The sequence below is a fragment of the Manis pentadactyla genome, chromosome 2, assembly GCF_030020395.1.
Source record: "Manis pentadactyla isolate mManPen7 chromosome 2, mManPen7.hap1, whole genome shotgun sequence".
Classification (NCBI taxonomy): Eukaryota; Metazoa; Chordata; class Mammalia; order Pholidota; family Manidae; genus Manis; species Manis pentadactyla.
The window spans coordinates 12,155,290-12,171,865 of NC_080020.1; the positions used below are offsets into that span (position 1 = coordinate 12,155,290).

A 16,576-nucleotide genomic window follows, 5' to 3' on the forward strand; every position below is an offset into this window, starting at 1 on the left:
GAGTTAGTGTTCCTTCCATAAGTGGGGCAAATCGGAGGGAAATTACAAAGGGGAGCATATTCCCAAAGCTTTGTCATACTTGAGGAAATGAAGGGATTTAAGCATAGCTGGCTTGAGTAAATAGTTTCTCTATAAAAGCTAATCCACAATTACATTTAGCGTGAAATATTACATAGAAAAATACCCCAAGTGTTTTGTTGCTGGAGGACACTTTATAGGTTGTGTTTTATTAGTGGTCCCCCCTGCATCAGTCTGAAAAATTGCCTCCGGGGAAGTTCATTCCGGAGGATGGCTGGCTTTGGCCATGATCATGTCCAATCATCTAAGACCCAGGTGACCAAGGCCTCTGCTATTTGCCTTTCAATATTGCAAATACGGCTCTTGACATGTGATGGCTGCTCTCGCCTTGACAAGAGAGAATGAAAACAGTATTTACATAATCGCTTCCCTGGTTGGCCACAGCATTTTGTAGGAACTAATGTGTTTTGGCAGCAAACATAACCAAAACCTCTCAACTTGTCCTTGTAATGTTCTGATACAGTAAACAATGTTTCTCAGACTATGAAAGTTTGTCAAAGTTTGTCACATAGGGGTGGAGTTTGAATACTTCTCCAGTTTTATGGTGTATCTTGAAAATTTAAGTGACCTTTACATTCTCCACCATACCACAGTTAGGCTAATTTATGTATGAACGCTTTTCTCTGAGGTCTGAGAATAAAGGTATCCTGAGATGAGACAAGTGTTCTCTGTGGCTTTTCTTACTGCAGATCTCCGTTATACGTGTGCTCACGCTGGAGGAGGGTGGGGATGAGGTATTAAAGATACCAGGTACTACAGTGAAAATCGGCACCCCAAAATATGGGGGACTGAAATGTATCCATACATACACGTGTATCCATCCCACCCCCCCTCCTCCTCAGTGTTTCTCAATTACTTTTCCCTCTAGAGCCTCAAAGCATAGTCCTGCCTGGTTGCTGGAACTTTCCCTCAGACCCTTGGAAATCCAGCCTTTTAATAAAAAGGACTCCTTGGAATTGATCAAACAATGCTTATGATCTTTCAAGCCAAACATGCTAGGCTGTGTAACAGCCTCCTAAATATGTCTAGGGGATAGGATCCTAATCTCTAGAACCTATAAATGTTACCTTAGAAGGCAAAAAGGAATTCTGCAGGTATAATTAAATTAAGGCGTTTGAGATGCAGAGATTATCTGGGATTATCTGGCTGGGCTCTAAATGTAATCACAATGTCCGCACAGGACGACTGGACCAGAGGAGAGGAGAAGGCAGGTGCGATGACACGCAGAGACTGGAGGGACGCATTCTGGAGAGAGAAGAAAGACCACACATCAAGGAACTGACTTCTAAGAGAGATCGTTTAGAATTCAGCCACCACCAGAAGCTGGAAAAAGTAAGGGAACGGATTCTCCTCTGAAGCCTCCAGAACTGGAAGGATAAATCTGTACTACTTTAAACTACTAAAAACTTGTGGCAATCCGTCACACAGCAAAAGGAAACCATTAGACCCACCTTCCCAGCCTCACCCTGCCCTCCCCTGGCCCCAGCAGGCCGTACATTCAGCTTCATACATGTAGTTACAGTCACACCCTCTGCAGCTCCACCGGGCTTGTCTACCTTCCCACCCTCAAGCGCACCTCTGTTCACGTACAGCAGAGTATTACACTCTTGTTTTACACAAGTCAGAGAATTATTCTGTTTGGAAAATAATTTTCATTAAAAGATTGCTTCAAATAATAAACACCACTGGTGGCTTTGAAATAAATCAGCCTAAAATATTTTACCTTAGTTTTCTATTAAATGTATTGCTATCTATATACCAAAGGTAAACATACGTTCAGCAATATAGTGAGTACTTGTTTGTTAAGTTACTGATCCTTTCTGAGCTTCTGGTTTTCTTACCAGAGAAATGGTGTTGCGTGCAAATGAATGAAATAAATCACACAAAGAAGTTTTAGCCTCATTCCTGGTAAACAGTGAGTGTTCAATAGGTGCTGGTGTTAGTAGAACTGCCACAACATGTGACATTCAGCCATAAGGTCATCAGATTGATCTTTTGTGCTCTTTAAGGACACAAGCCTTAAGGAGGCACAAGACTGACTGATAAGCAGAAAAGGAATCAGTCTGATGTCTTTCTAGTCTTACCACCTGGGGACGCCCATTCCTCCCTTCTTTGGCTGGTTAACTTCTCTTGCCACCAGACACAAGAAAGCCATTTACGTGCAGGAACTGAAATGGGAATGAGGACCTGTCAAGAGGGGAGCAGCAGGACCGAAACCAAAGTTAGGAGGCAAGCAACAGGAGGTGAGGAGCAGCGTCTGGGGTTAACTGAGTGGAAGTGCAGTGCTCCAGCAATGAACTCGGAAAAGCGCTGGGCACGGCGGGGTCGGAGAGTGCACAGTGAGGCGAGCTGCCTGACGGTGCCGCTGTCCCAGCAGAGCCAGGTCATCCCGCGGCTGTACAGCCTGAGGGATGGTGGACTCCAGAGGGCAGGGATTTACAGTTAATCCCCAGTTCCCAGCACCAGCCTGGCTGCACAGCAAGTACTTCAATTACTGTTCATTCTGGGGATGCATATTTAAGACACCTAGAAATGGACAGTCCCTGAGCTCCAGGGCGTGGTGCGTAGGATGAAATCAGTGTGGACTCCCTGCTGTTGGTCCTCACCTGATCCTCCAGATCCTGTGCGGACCCCACCTCCTGTCATCGTCCTGTGATGCCACAGGACATGGTCTGGTTTTCATCCTCCTTTCCAAAAGGGGATTAAATAACAGGCATTTGTTTCTCTTCCCTGCCGCCAGGAAATGGCCCAGGGACTAGACAGCAGCCTGTATAAGCTGTGGAAGCATCAGAAGCCAATGTGAGGTTTTTAAATGGAGAAATAACTGCAGATGAGGCCACGGTGTATTTCTGAAAGCAGTTAGGATATGATATGTGTCCAGCACTTAAGGGAGTTATAACTTACCACAGATATAAAATTTAATGGTTTTTTAACTTAACATTGCCCTGAGCTGTAGCTTTTTGCTCCCTCAGGCCACCACGCACAATTCCACCCTGGGGAAGGTGAATGCTGCCCCTCATTCTCGGTTCAGCTTCGCTCTGCCTGTCTGCTCTTCCTCTGACCGAACTCACCTGCACATCACATTTCTACAGCTTGTATGGCCACAGGCATAAATCTATCCCCAGGCTACATCTTTCTCCTGAATACCAGGTATTTATTCCCAATTACCATCAGGAAATGCCTATTGTCCCAAAGCTCTCTCAAATGCAATGTGACTATATTAGTTTTCTATTGCTGCATAACAAGTCATTACAAAATTTAGCAGCTTAAAACAGCACCCCTTTATTAGCTCACAGCTGTTCAGGGTCTCCTAAGGATAACATCAACGTTTCAGCTGGGCTGGGGTCTCACTGGAGCTTGGGATCTTCTTCCAAACTCCTGGCAAATTCAGTCACTTGCAGTTGTAGGACTGAGGTCCCCATTTCCATGCTGGCTGTTGTCGGGTGCCACTCCCAGCTCCCAGCGGCCACCTGTATCCCTTGCTGTGTGGTCCTCTCCATCTCCAAGCGAGCAACAGCCCACCAAATCCTACTCATATTTTAATGACTCCACCTATCTCTGACCTCTAGACTGAGATTTAAAAGGCTCATGTGAGAGGTCAGGCCTGCTCAGAAAATCTCCCTTTCTTAATCTCACCTGTTCCATAAAACAACGTAATCGTGGAAATAAAACCCATCATATTCCCAGTGTTGTGATTACTGCAGGGGGTGTCCACCAGAGGGCAGGGAACCCTGGGGCCATCTTGGAATGCTGCCAGCACCACGGCTACACACAGACGCACTTCTCCCATTTTTCACTCACCCCCAAACAACCACCTCTGTGGGAATGGATAGAAATCTCCAGCGCGCACACTCCAAGTGGAGTTAGAAACAAAAAAGTATACATACAAACAAAATCCAAGTAAATCCTGTGAACTGAAAGAAATTCATTATAGCCAAATTCATATCAGATAGGAGACTGTAAGGCAAGAAAGCCCTGCTGAGAATAAAGGAAGTTATCTCATTAGCAAGTGGGGACATAGGAAATCGGAACAAGTAGGTAAGCCACTTCACATTTGCAAGTCTGGTAAGACTAAAACACCTTAAAAATACAAGTCTTGGCAAGGGTGTTGATCGGGGACAACTTTTATAAACTGCTGGCAATTCACTTAAGAGTATGATTTTGCATTATTTAGAGAAGTTGAAAATGCACATTCCCCACTAGCAAGGAATTCTACCCCCAAGTATTTTACCCTAGAGAAATATTTGCACATGTGCACAAGGAGACATTTACTATTTTCTTAGCCACATTGTGGGCAATAGTAAAAATCTGGCAATAAGCCAAATGTCTACTGACAGGAGAATAATAAAATATGTTCTGGTAATATTCATACAATGGAACTTTATGTAGCCGTGATAATGAATACAACACAGCCACATGAATTAACATGGATTAAATCCAAACAACCTTGAACAATATAAGCCATAAGGCAGTAAGGTTCCATTGCTCTATATTCAAATACATGAGTCATCGGTAGAAACTATGAAGGGAAGCAAGCGAACGATCAAACAAAATTAGTGACAGTGATCACGTCTGTGGGACAGAAAGGGTAAAGTGATCTGAGGTACAGAGAGGTCTTCAGCAGAATTGGTCCACTTCAGGTTCTTGGCTGGGGAGTAAAACAGAAGTACTTATTTTATTGTGGCTCTTCTATGTTACATGCACTTTTGGTACGTATAGACGAAAGTCAAAATAGATAATTTAACAAATGCAAAGCAATAAAATAGAGCCGAGTGTGTGTTGCTAATAATAAACGCTGGAAGAGCAGAGAAGAAGACCATTCCATCTAGCATGGGCAGAAAGGGGCTCTTGGGAGAACTGCAGCAACACAGGCTCAGACGAATGAAACACACACAGTCCACGCAGGTTATAATAAATACACAAGTCTCGTTGGTCAAAAAGTCTGTCTGAAAGGCGAGTGTAACATATGGCTGAGGCCAATAACAAAGTACCTATGACCAACAAACATAGACACGCCCCTGTAGGAAATGGGGAAACCCCTGAGGACTTGGTCAGAGAAGTTCTAGGACCAGAGATTTCTTGAGTACATAGGCTGGTCCTCTGCATTGGTGTTCTTGATGGATGTTTCCTAGACTGTTGCTGGTTCTTTACCATTCTCTATTATTTTGGGGGTATATATTGAGTTTTGTAGCTCACTGGGCAAAAAAGAAAAAAAAAATCCATATTCCTCTAGACACAACCATGGGCCACAAAATAACAACAAAAATGCCTTCAGCTCTGTGTACCAGCTAGCATCCACTACCAGGAAAGGGATAAACAGGAAAGAAACAACCAAGCGATTCAGAATAACAACAGGTCAGTAAAAAAAGAAACCGAAGCCAGAAAATGGGAATGGTAAATGAAGAACTCTCCTTATTTGTATGTCTAGCCATTTAAATTGTTTCTGACCCCAAGTCTCTGAGATATTAAAATGTTCCTTAATAAATTTGTAACTTGAAACTTGCTCTAACTCAAGGAAGTACACAAGTGCTCCTTTTGGAAATAGTTGCTATATTTCATACATTATGACAAAAAAGTGACCTCAATTCAACATGCCTGATGTCACTAGCCTGCTCTAAAAAAATAGCACACCACCACACAAATTAAAATCCAATGACCTAACCAGTTCCAGTATCAAGGGAATAAAGCACTGGAATACACGTGACATGATTTAGGAACAGGAGCAACACACACCATACCCCGGGGCCCTGTCACCACTCCATGGAGCCACCCGGACTTACATACGATATTACTTCCTTTTCCTTGTTAGCCTAGATTTTAAGTGCTATCATGTATAACTAACTAACTAACTAATGCCATGTAGTAAGAGAAGGAAGTTAAAATTCCCAAGATAAACAAGCTCAATCGCAATTCTCAAACCCAACTTATGTGCAGCATTACATGCTTGCCACACCATAAGGGACTGTATGTCAAGCACATGCTGTTAAGACCAGGATCAACTACACAAACAGTTATGTTCAAATTAGTGGTCAAATTCAAGTTCCAAATTTCAGAAAGGAAGCATATCCACCAAAAGACAGCTCTTCACAATATAGAGCCAGTGAGATTATGGGAAATTAATTTGGAGGGGTCTTGTTTTTCTTTGGAACTTCTTCATTAAGTATTTCATTAGAACTATAATATATATTTTCACTCAATCTTTGGATACTCAATCTTGAAAAGAAGAGCTCAACAAAGTAAAAGGGATTTGTTAAAGTGGTAAAAAGCACCATTATTTATCAAGTTTCATGGCTTTGTGATGCAGGGCAAGTGACTCTCTCCCTAAGCCGTGGTATTGTCTGATGGTGTCAGTGGTGGTACTGACCTTGGAAAGATTTTTTGAGCACCACGTAAAAGGCCTGGAAAGTGCTCAACAGAGAGCCCATTCTCAGCATTCAGTAGCTATCATTACCATGAAAACACTGACTCCCTGATCCCATTCTTGACAATTCTCTCTTCTTCCCTTTTAACTTTCCTAGTTGATTGCAAAGTCCTCTCCATTTTACATCTACACCTCCCTCAAATCTGTTCATTTCTCATCACCTCCTCAGTCCAAGCTACATCTGAATTTACTAGAGATGAATGAATGAAAGGATGGTCATTCTTTCAGTCCATCAGTCTTTGGCAATGGCTGCCAACAGTTGGGTACGTCCATCAGTTAAAAACTCACAGGTCAAAGTTGCATGTGTCGGGTAATGACAACTAAAGACATTTTTCTTTCCACAGGAGACTATTTGCCTGACTCCATTCCATCCAACTTGTGTGTGACTTGGCCATGTTCAACCCAAATGTGGAAACACATTTGAAATTAAAGGGAAAAAAAAAAAAACCAAACAAGCAATTCATGTTTTACATATTCAGTATCCACATAATTTATAATGTACAACATCACTCTGCTGCTTCTTTCGCAATTTATAATCACCTCGTTTATTTTCCTTTTCCTGTTAGATTTGCATCCTTATCCTCAGTACCTGCATGAGGCTTGGCCTCAGTCTGACCATATTGTTTATCCTCATAGTTCAGTGCCTAGAATAATGTCCAATGCATAATCAGAGCTAAAGAACTATTTGTCAAATTGACCTCCCTTCTTCTACCCTCACCCCTCCTTTAAGCCACTCTCCACACTACCAGTGAGAATGATGTTTTAAAAATCTAAACCTGGCCAAGACCATTCAATGGGGAAGTTTTTTAACATACGGTGCTAGAACAAGTGGACAGGCATGTAGAAAGGAACGACACTGGACCCTTACCTCCCATCATACACAACAATGAATTCAAAGTGGAAAGACTAGCATGTGTGAGCTAACCTGTAACACTCTCACAGTTCAACAGAGGGGTACATTGTCATGCCCCTGGATCAGGCAGCGGCTTCTTAAACGTGACATCAAAGCATAAGCAACAAAAGATACAGTGGACAAATTGGTCTTCACCAAACTTAGGAACTTTTATGTTTCAAATAATGCCATCAAGAAAGTGAACAGACAACCTACAGAATGGGAGAATTAATTGAAAATCGTGTATCTGATAAGATACTTGTTTCCAGACTATATAAAAGAACTATTACAACTCAATAATAAAGGGACAACCCAATTTAAAAATGGGAAAAGGATGTGAATAGACACTTAGCAAGATATACAAATGGCCCGTAAGTGCATGAAACGATGTTGAACATCATTAATCATCAGAGAAATGCAAATCAAAACCATACAAGGTATCACTTCATATCCACTAGGATAGCTGTTAATTTAAAAAGATAACCAGTTTGGGTAGGGGGATGGGGACATGCAGGAGGCAGTATATACAGAGAAGACAAGTAATTATTCTATAGCATCTTACTACGCTGATGGAAAGTGACTGTAATGGGGTATGTGGGGGGGAATTGGCAAATAGGGAGAGTCTAGTAACCATAATGTTGTTCAAGTAACTGTACATTAATGATATCAAAATTAAAAAAAAAAGATAACCAGTTTGGGCAAGGATGTGGTGAGATTGGAGCCCTCATACACTTTTAGTAGGAATGTAAAATGGTGAAAAAACAAACAAACAAGCAATTCATGTTTTACATATTCAGTATCCATATAATTTATAATGTACAACATCACTTTGCTGTAAAATGGTGTAGTTACTTTAGAAAATAGTCCAGGCAGCTCCTCAAAAGGTTAAACATAGAATTATCATATGACCCAGCAATTCCACATTTAGGTATATGCTCTAGACTACTGAAAACATATAGTCATACACAAACTTGAACATTAACGTTAGTGGAAGCATTATTCCTAATGGTCAAAAACTCAAATGTCCACCAGCTAATAAATGGATAAACATGGCATATCCGTACCATGGAATATTATTTGCCAACAGAAAGAAACGAAATGCCACAACATGGAATACCCTTGGAAATGTTACGCTAAGTAAAAGAAGTCAGTCACATGAGACCATATATTATTATGTAATTTCATTTATATGGAATGTCCAGAATAGGCAAATCTTTAGAGACAGAAAATAAAGTTGTGGCTGCCTAGGGCTGGGGAAGTGGAGAAAACTGGGAGTGACTAACAGGTGATAAAAACGTGGGGAGTTCTGAAATGGAGTGTGGTGATAGCTGCACAATTGTGTGAATATACTAAAATCCATTACACTCTACGTCTCCAGTGTGTGAACTCTATGGTGTGAATTATAGCTCAATAAAGCTGTTCGTTAAAAACACATACCTGATCTCAGCATTCCTTGGTTAAAAAATATCAAAAGGCTGAACCCAGGATCAAGGCCACGTTTCAGGATTGGGTGGGCCTCGCGCCTTCTTCCCCAGACCCAGCTTACGTCACTCTCAACACAACACAGACACATAGTAGTTGTTCAATAAACATTAGCCTAAGGAACTGGTTTTATGACGGTAGTGTCAGCTGTCAATGAAGCCAACTGCACCCCTAAGAAGGGCATGAGAATGAGAAAAGAAAAAAAAGGTATGTAACTCTCGAGAGAAGCATTTATTCAGATTTCCAGTTGATGCTTTTTTTTTCCTATTTTCAGTGCCCAAGTGGAGATGGAGATCCTATGACCTCAGAACGACTTGCTAAATCAGATACAAAAGACTTTTTGTTCCAAGGACTTTTATATTCTCTTACACAGGTGTCCATTTCATACACGTAGGTAGCCCAGAACACAGAAATAAAAACTGGACTGAACTAGAAAAATGAAAAGAGAGAAAGATTGACTTTGATACCATCAACAGTTCCTTCTCCATTGTTAAATCATCAATGTTTTTACAACTTCAGCAACTACTGTGGGAAGCGAGTCAACTGCCTCCAAGAAAACAAGGGCCTAGGGAGGTTAACACACCATTGACGCATTCATAAGTATTCACTAAGCACTCAACACTACGCCTTGGACCGTGTTTAGGCACTGGGGATGGTGCCTCAGAGACAAATTCCCTGCTTTAACGGAACTTACACTCTGTCAGGTGGAGACAGACTATCATTAAACAAAAATACAGCATGTAAGTAGTGTAAGTGTTATCAAGCAAAATAGAGCTAAGGGAAGAGGCCGAGGCAAGTAATCTAGCCAGGCATTTGAGGGCAGCCTAGCTGAGAAGGTAATATTTGAGTGGACGCCTAAATCAAGAGAGTGTGTTTGCCGCGTGGCATCTGGAATAAGAGCTCTGCAGGCAAAGAGAACAGGTTCCATACCGGTCCTGAGCCAGCAGCCCTGAGCACAGTGTGGCTGGAGGCATGGTAAGCAAAGGGGAAGCAGACCCCCTAAGGCCCTTTAATTTTATTCTCAGAGAGATGAGAAGCCACTAGAAGGTGTTTTAGCAGATGCATATCGTTTCTCTTTTAACCAAACTCAGCGTTAATCTAAGCTGATCGTTAAGGGTAACCATAGAAATCTGCATCAGTCTACAGCATCAAAGAAGCTGTTGAATATAAGAATTCACTCTGCCTAAAATCAAAAACATCTTTATACTGACATACAAAAAAAACAAAAGGTGAACTCCTAACTGTACACTCCGCCCAGTTTTCACTGTCCACCAGACCATAAACCCCACAGAGACTGGGGCTGTGCTGATCTTGGCCCCTGCCCCCAGGGCACAGCTGCGTCCCCAGCACCAGCCAGGAGCCCCATAGAGGTGTTTGGCCGAAAACATTTTTGTAGCACATACCTTTAATTCATTCAGCACATATGTGGGTTGCATTTTGATTCTCATCTCAAAAAACATGATGTGACCTACATTTGAAATACCCTTGGGAGACTGAAATTTACTGGAATAGCTGCAGAAAAAGTACTGAAGTAAAAACAGAACTTAGGAATCACTAACAACTACTAAATTCAGGATGGGCTTTACTAGAATCTTGACTGGGAATCTCGGTTCAGGGCAATGAGATAATGTGTTTCAAATTTTTCTATATAATACCTATGTGAAAGCTATAGCACTCAAAATAATACTAACTTCAGGGTTTTGAAACAAATACAGGGTTTGCAACAAATACAAACTTGTTCTAAATCACTATCCTTTCGTATCTACATAAAGATATGCTTGAGCTGCCTGATGTATATAAAATCGTGAAAATGTCTAAGCCAATAAAATTTGCCTCAGTCCTACCAGAAACAACAGACTTAGAATGAGGAAATCTATTACACAGATTTATAAAAATGCCTTTCGACCTGGAAACAGAAGAAGCAGTTTCTGTTTTTTAAAAACTTACATCAAAACTGAAATATGGAATGAGCTATAACAAAGCTGGGAATTTAGTGAAAGAGAAACAGACATCATTTGGGGAAAGGAGGCAATCCTGCACAACGATCACCATCTATATTTTTAGAGATTAAGTTGCTAAACTTACCTTAAGACCAAGTAAATCAAGTTAATCTTAGGATCATCTTAAGGGAAGACGGGTATAGTAAACTAAATACAATATTAAATTTTTAGTCCCATGAAAATATTCCTTCCTTTTGCTTCTATCAGATGGAATAACATCCCTTGCTGGAATGGCATAATTTAAAACACAAAGCATTCTCAGGTTTATTTTGCAGGGACATATTTTTAAGGCTATTATCTCTTACTCATGCAATTCTTCCCACCCATCATTCACAGCCCCCTTTCCAATCCTTTCACAAACACAAACTGAGAACTGATAAAGGCAACTCCAGCTGATTAAAAATAACTATGGTGAGGATTTCATTCATTAGTGTCAGCAGTATGGAAACCTAAGCTTAGTGTATTAGCTCAGGCTGGCATCACAAGTCCCACAGACCGAGAGACTTAACCAGTACACATTCATTGTCTCATCAGTCTGAAGGCTGGAAGTTCAAGGCCAAGGTGCTGGCTGATCTGGTTTCTTCCCACCAGCCTGCAGGTCCCTGCCTTCTTACTGTGTGTTCACATGGCAGAGAGCTCCCTGGAGTCTCTTACTAGAAGGACACTGATCCTATTAGATCAGGGCCCCACCATTATGACCTTGTTTTACCCTAACTACCTCCTACAGGCTCTATTTCTGAATAGTCACATCAGCTGTTAGGGCTTCAACCTGTGAATTTTAGGAAGACACAATTAAGTCCATAGCACTTAGTAGGAGATTGACTTTATGTTGTTCATCTTGGGCAAAGCACTAGGAGCACTAGGGAGTCACACAGACACTTTTCATGTAGCATCTCGTCCTCAGTGTCCCAGCAAGTCCACAGGATTGGCCTTGCTACAGACAGTTGATGATGCCCACCTTGAATAGGCATGTGACTCAGCCAGCAAGGCTGACAGTACCCAAAGCCCTGCCTCTCAGCCACCGTGGCAGGGGGATTGTTATGGGGAACGCTTCACCATTCTCACCATCTCCCCCTGGTCTGAGTGCACCAGAAAGGAGGGACTTCCCACCAGGCTAGTGCCCTGGGCTGTGGACTCACAGAGGCAGCAAAACTGACCAACAGGGATCCTCTCCACACCCACAAGGGGAAGATCCTCCTGGTTCTGTGCAAACAGAGAGGAGTTCAAGAATCTTTCTCTAGTGAGAGAACCGCTCAAAGGACCCTGGTTCACAAACCTCAAGTCAAACGGCAGCCTGCTTGTAAATACATCTGATTGAAGCAAAGCAAGTTGGGAAAGGGGAGCGCTTATCTGGAGTGGCTGCATACAGGTACTATTTTATGCATCAAGAAAATTAATCCAGAGAAGGCAGTGCCTCCTCAAAATCCACTACAAAAGAGTGAAGAGCCCTGGGCAGTCCTCCCATCTGGCTGGCGGCAAACCAGTTTGCTGTTCCATAACACTGAGGCCAGTTTATTAAAAAAATCAGGATCAAATGCATTGGACAAAATAGATCTTTAGACCTAGAAATGTTTACAAGTCCTCTTTTTCTCTATAACATTAAACACACATGACACTTCATCCAAAGAAATCTTTAGCTCCAGACAGCCCTAAGTAGAAATGTAGGTGTGCAAGACACCCAAACGATAGCCTCACAGTTGAAGAAGAATTCAGGCAGCAGTTTGTAAATAAAGGGAACACAAATAGGTCCACAGCAACCCCTATCTTATTTCTTTAACTTCTCTGATTATAAATATTTTTAAACTTGATGAAACATTGGTACCAGCCCTAAGGCATTCATTATTTACTATTCTTCAGTAGTTATGTCTACACTTACATGAGTTAATAATTAGAGTTATATAAATGGGAATATAAATTCAGATCCCAAGCATCACTGAAGTAAATGAACATCTCTCAACTTTTTTTTCCCTGCCTTCTGTATTAATCCTGTTGTTTGTTCCCAGATTTGATCATTCAAAATTCATAGTTGGATGTGAAGCATCAGGGTTTGAAAAAACACTGAATATATATGTATACCCACATGTTTGAGTATCTAGAAATAAACATCTGTCCCCTTACTGTTGTAATTTTCTGTTTCAGGCAAAAAATTCAACACATATTCATTATAGTTTTACAAAAAGAAAATAAGAACTTAAGTTTCAATTATCTGCACATTAGCAAAGTATTGTGAAAATATAGGACTCCTGATCGCTCAAGCTCTAATATTTCCAAACACCACCTATCCTTTAAAACAAATAGAAGGAAGGAAAAATGCACAAATGATTGGCAGGTGGTTTTAACTTGGCACTTGTATATTTGTGAAAGATTATCTTCAAGCTGGTATGTTTACTTGGGTCTTTAATGAATTGTATGTCCAAGTGGTGAAAGGGCAGCACTGTGAATACTTGCTTAGTAGGAGAAAAATGCTTGGTCTGTTTTTCTCAGATGACCCAGGTGTCAAGATATTGATGGGATGGTGGGGAAGAGAGTAGCTAGCTGTCTGTCTGTCAGCCTCTGTCTCATTTGCCAGCCTGTCAGGAACTAAGTCACTGGAGACAGTTCAGCCCTGCAACTCTGACTGAGCTCAGTTAGCTGATTAACAAGAAACAACAGAAACCAAATCTTTCAGCAGAAGCTCTTAGTCTCTGCTGACCCGGCAAAGCTTTGCAGATGACAAAGGTAATAAAGCTTAGAAATCACCAGTCATAAAACTGAAAAGAAGCCCAGGTTTCCAAAAGCTGGCAACTTAAGTTATCTCCATCAATCTGACATATCTCCTGTTGACAATTTACTTGTAGCACTAAGTAGGACTCAAAATAACGATGGCATCAAGAACTCTGAGAAACAGAAGACTTAAGCGTTCCTCTCTCGTCATTTGTTTTGTCTCTAAAGTGACACAAATAAGGAACAGAATCAGAGAGGCTCAAAGCAGAGAAGCCTTCCCACCAGGGCCACTGTGTGGCTGGACCTGGAAGACGGGACACTAAGGGAGGTAAGTCAGTCACAGACGGGCAAATACTGAGTGACTCTCTTATATGAGGCCTGTAAATAACCGAAGGCATAGAAGTAGACAACAGATGGTGGTTACTAAGGGCTGGGGTAAGGGGGAAATGGGGAGCTGTTGTCCAATGGGTATGAAGTATATAAAGTCATGTGAGGGGAGTGAGTCTACAGATCTGCTTTCCAATATAGTGTCTAGAGTTGACAATGAGGCACTGTGTGCTTAAAACACCGTTGAGAGGATAGATCTCATGTTAAGTGTTCTTACTTCACCAAAAAATTAAAAAAGGAAAACTAAAAAGCAAAGGGACATGAGGAAACTTTTGGAAGTGATGGATATGTTTATTGCCTGGATTGTGGTGATGGTAACAAGCGTGTATTCAGATGTCCTAACTCACCTAATTGTGTATGTTAATTATGTACAGTTTTAAATAACAATTATGCCCCCAGAGAGGTGGAAAAGCAAAAACAGAGAAGGCTGCAGCCCATGTACAGTTCCTCACTTAATCCTGCGGCTTCCTGTTCAAACTAGAGGACGGTAAAGCTTCCAGGTGGAGTATTCCTTGTGGTCTTCAAAGTTATAGGGGGAATACCAGCTGCTGTCAAAATCAGGTAAGGGAAAGCATTGATAATTCAGGAGGTGATAAATGGGGGAAGGCATCAGATGTATAGGCAGGAAAATGGAAAACATAATTTTCTTTGGGACCAATTAATGTAAGAGCTACTTTGCATACTTTCAATCAGAAAGGTGTCAATGCTGTCAGGAGAAGTGGAATTCTTTCCTCGTGAAAGTTAACATGACACTTCCTTGTATTAATGAAACACATTCTGAACTCCTTCACAGGAAAAAGAAAAAACAGCACTTTTAGTACAAATTCTATGACAAGGCAAGACTTGGGGATATAAATATTCATGACATATTCCGTATGTTTAGTTAAGCTCTTTTCTTGAATTTTTTTTCTTCCTGGTGTGTTTTCTTAGGAGGAGAGATGCCAAATATTACGAGCTTCTACTTCAGAATTCTGAACCACAGTTTTGACCTAATGCCACCCTGTTTCATTTGGGAAGCAGTGTTGTCAAAAATGACAGACACCAATGAATCAATCATTCATATAAAAGGGGAAGACGAAGAAACACAGGAAAAAACTTGAACAATGACGTATCTGTGAGCTCTCTGGGCATCTCATATGGGTCCACGATGACCCTACTGTCACAATTCTTAGACTACTGCCTTGAAAGAGGAAAGGGCCTTGTTTTTTCCATGTCTGTTTGTCTCTGAGCTTCTGTATAGACAGGCTAGTGGGAAGACCATCAACCAAAGAGAATTTGGCCATGCGAACCACTTTTCAGGATGGTTCTGCTATAGAAGGAAAGTGATACGATGGCACCAATTTTAAAAAATAAAAATTCCTAAGAGATGTGTTTCCAATTATACAGCCTATAGATGTCCCCCCCACCCCCAGTCAATATCTGTCATGTTATCATGCCCTAAGTACTATCTTCTAATTTGGATTACTTAAGGCAGATTTTCTGAAAAGGTGCTTCCTATGCTCTCAATCTTATACTGAGATATCTGCCCACATTTTATCACATGTACTCTATCTCCCTATATTTTGCTTGTTTAGGACACAAGCAATAAAGTTGATGGGTTAATTTGTTTTTCTATTTCATGCCTGCAGAAGTTATATATAAATAGCAAGACTATGTAACTGAGCCAGAACCAAATAAAAAATATCAGAAATCTCTAATAGTCAAAAGCTGATCTTGTACAGTGATTGGTATAAATTATTTCCTGTAATCATTATTTAAGATGAAACTAGTCCTTCATTTCTAAACATAATAAACATCAAAATTAGGTTTCATATGAAAAAGTCTAATAAATTTTTTTTCTAGGCTAGAAGTCATTACTTAGGAACAGATTCCTTTTTCTATTTTGGATTAATACTACAAAGTCCCCAAATTTAGTCTCTACAATGATTGACATAAGCAATTTTTCATATGGTAGAAAATCTACATCAATCTCATTTTCATTCTAGAGAAATACTGGTGAAACCTATGACTGGAAAAACATTTTTTACTGTGGGCTTTTGGAAATTTTTTTCTTGTTCAACATGATGCTAAAGAACTATTACATCTGGGCATACCGATCCTTAGCAGAGTAACAATTAGGCCAGTTATGACCAAATAAAATTGCCATAATTATTCAAATAACAGCATTCATTTTAGAGCTAAATGGAAAAAAAAAACTGTCTAAAAATGAATTCTGTCTTAATTGCATTTAATCAACAAATGGGCAAACACATGCTAAGCCATAATATAAACAACCCCAGGATTGGCTTACAATCTCGACAAGTTAATAATGCTCTCTGGAATAAGATGTCAGAGGAAGAAACTGACTTATAGCTAAACATGTATGATGCTGAGAAATCACATCATGAAAGAAACTAAAGAAAAGTTTTATTTTTGCAAGTGTTTGATTGGATCCCTACCAATAGAGAGGCCAACTAAAACACAACTGGTGGTACAATTCTAATTAGCTTGTCTGAACTCCGTTTTGATATAATTCTTTTGTGTGGCTCACAAGCTGAAAGATACCACACTCAAAAGCATAATGCCCTGAGATTTCTTCTTTTTACGTTAATGAGGCATGACGGATAAGCTAAG

General features: G+C 40.7%; 1 protein-coding gene across 1 annotated transcript in view; it reads right to left on the reverse strand.

Annotated features, from left to right (window-relative positions):
- The window catches only part of ATP8A2 (ATPase phospholipid transporting 8A2), a 544,332-nt gene that overhangs the window by 238,566 nt on the left and 289,190 nt on the right, over nucleotides 1-16,576 (reverse strand). The window lies entirely within an intron of this gene.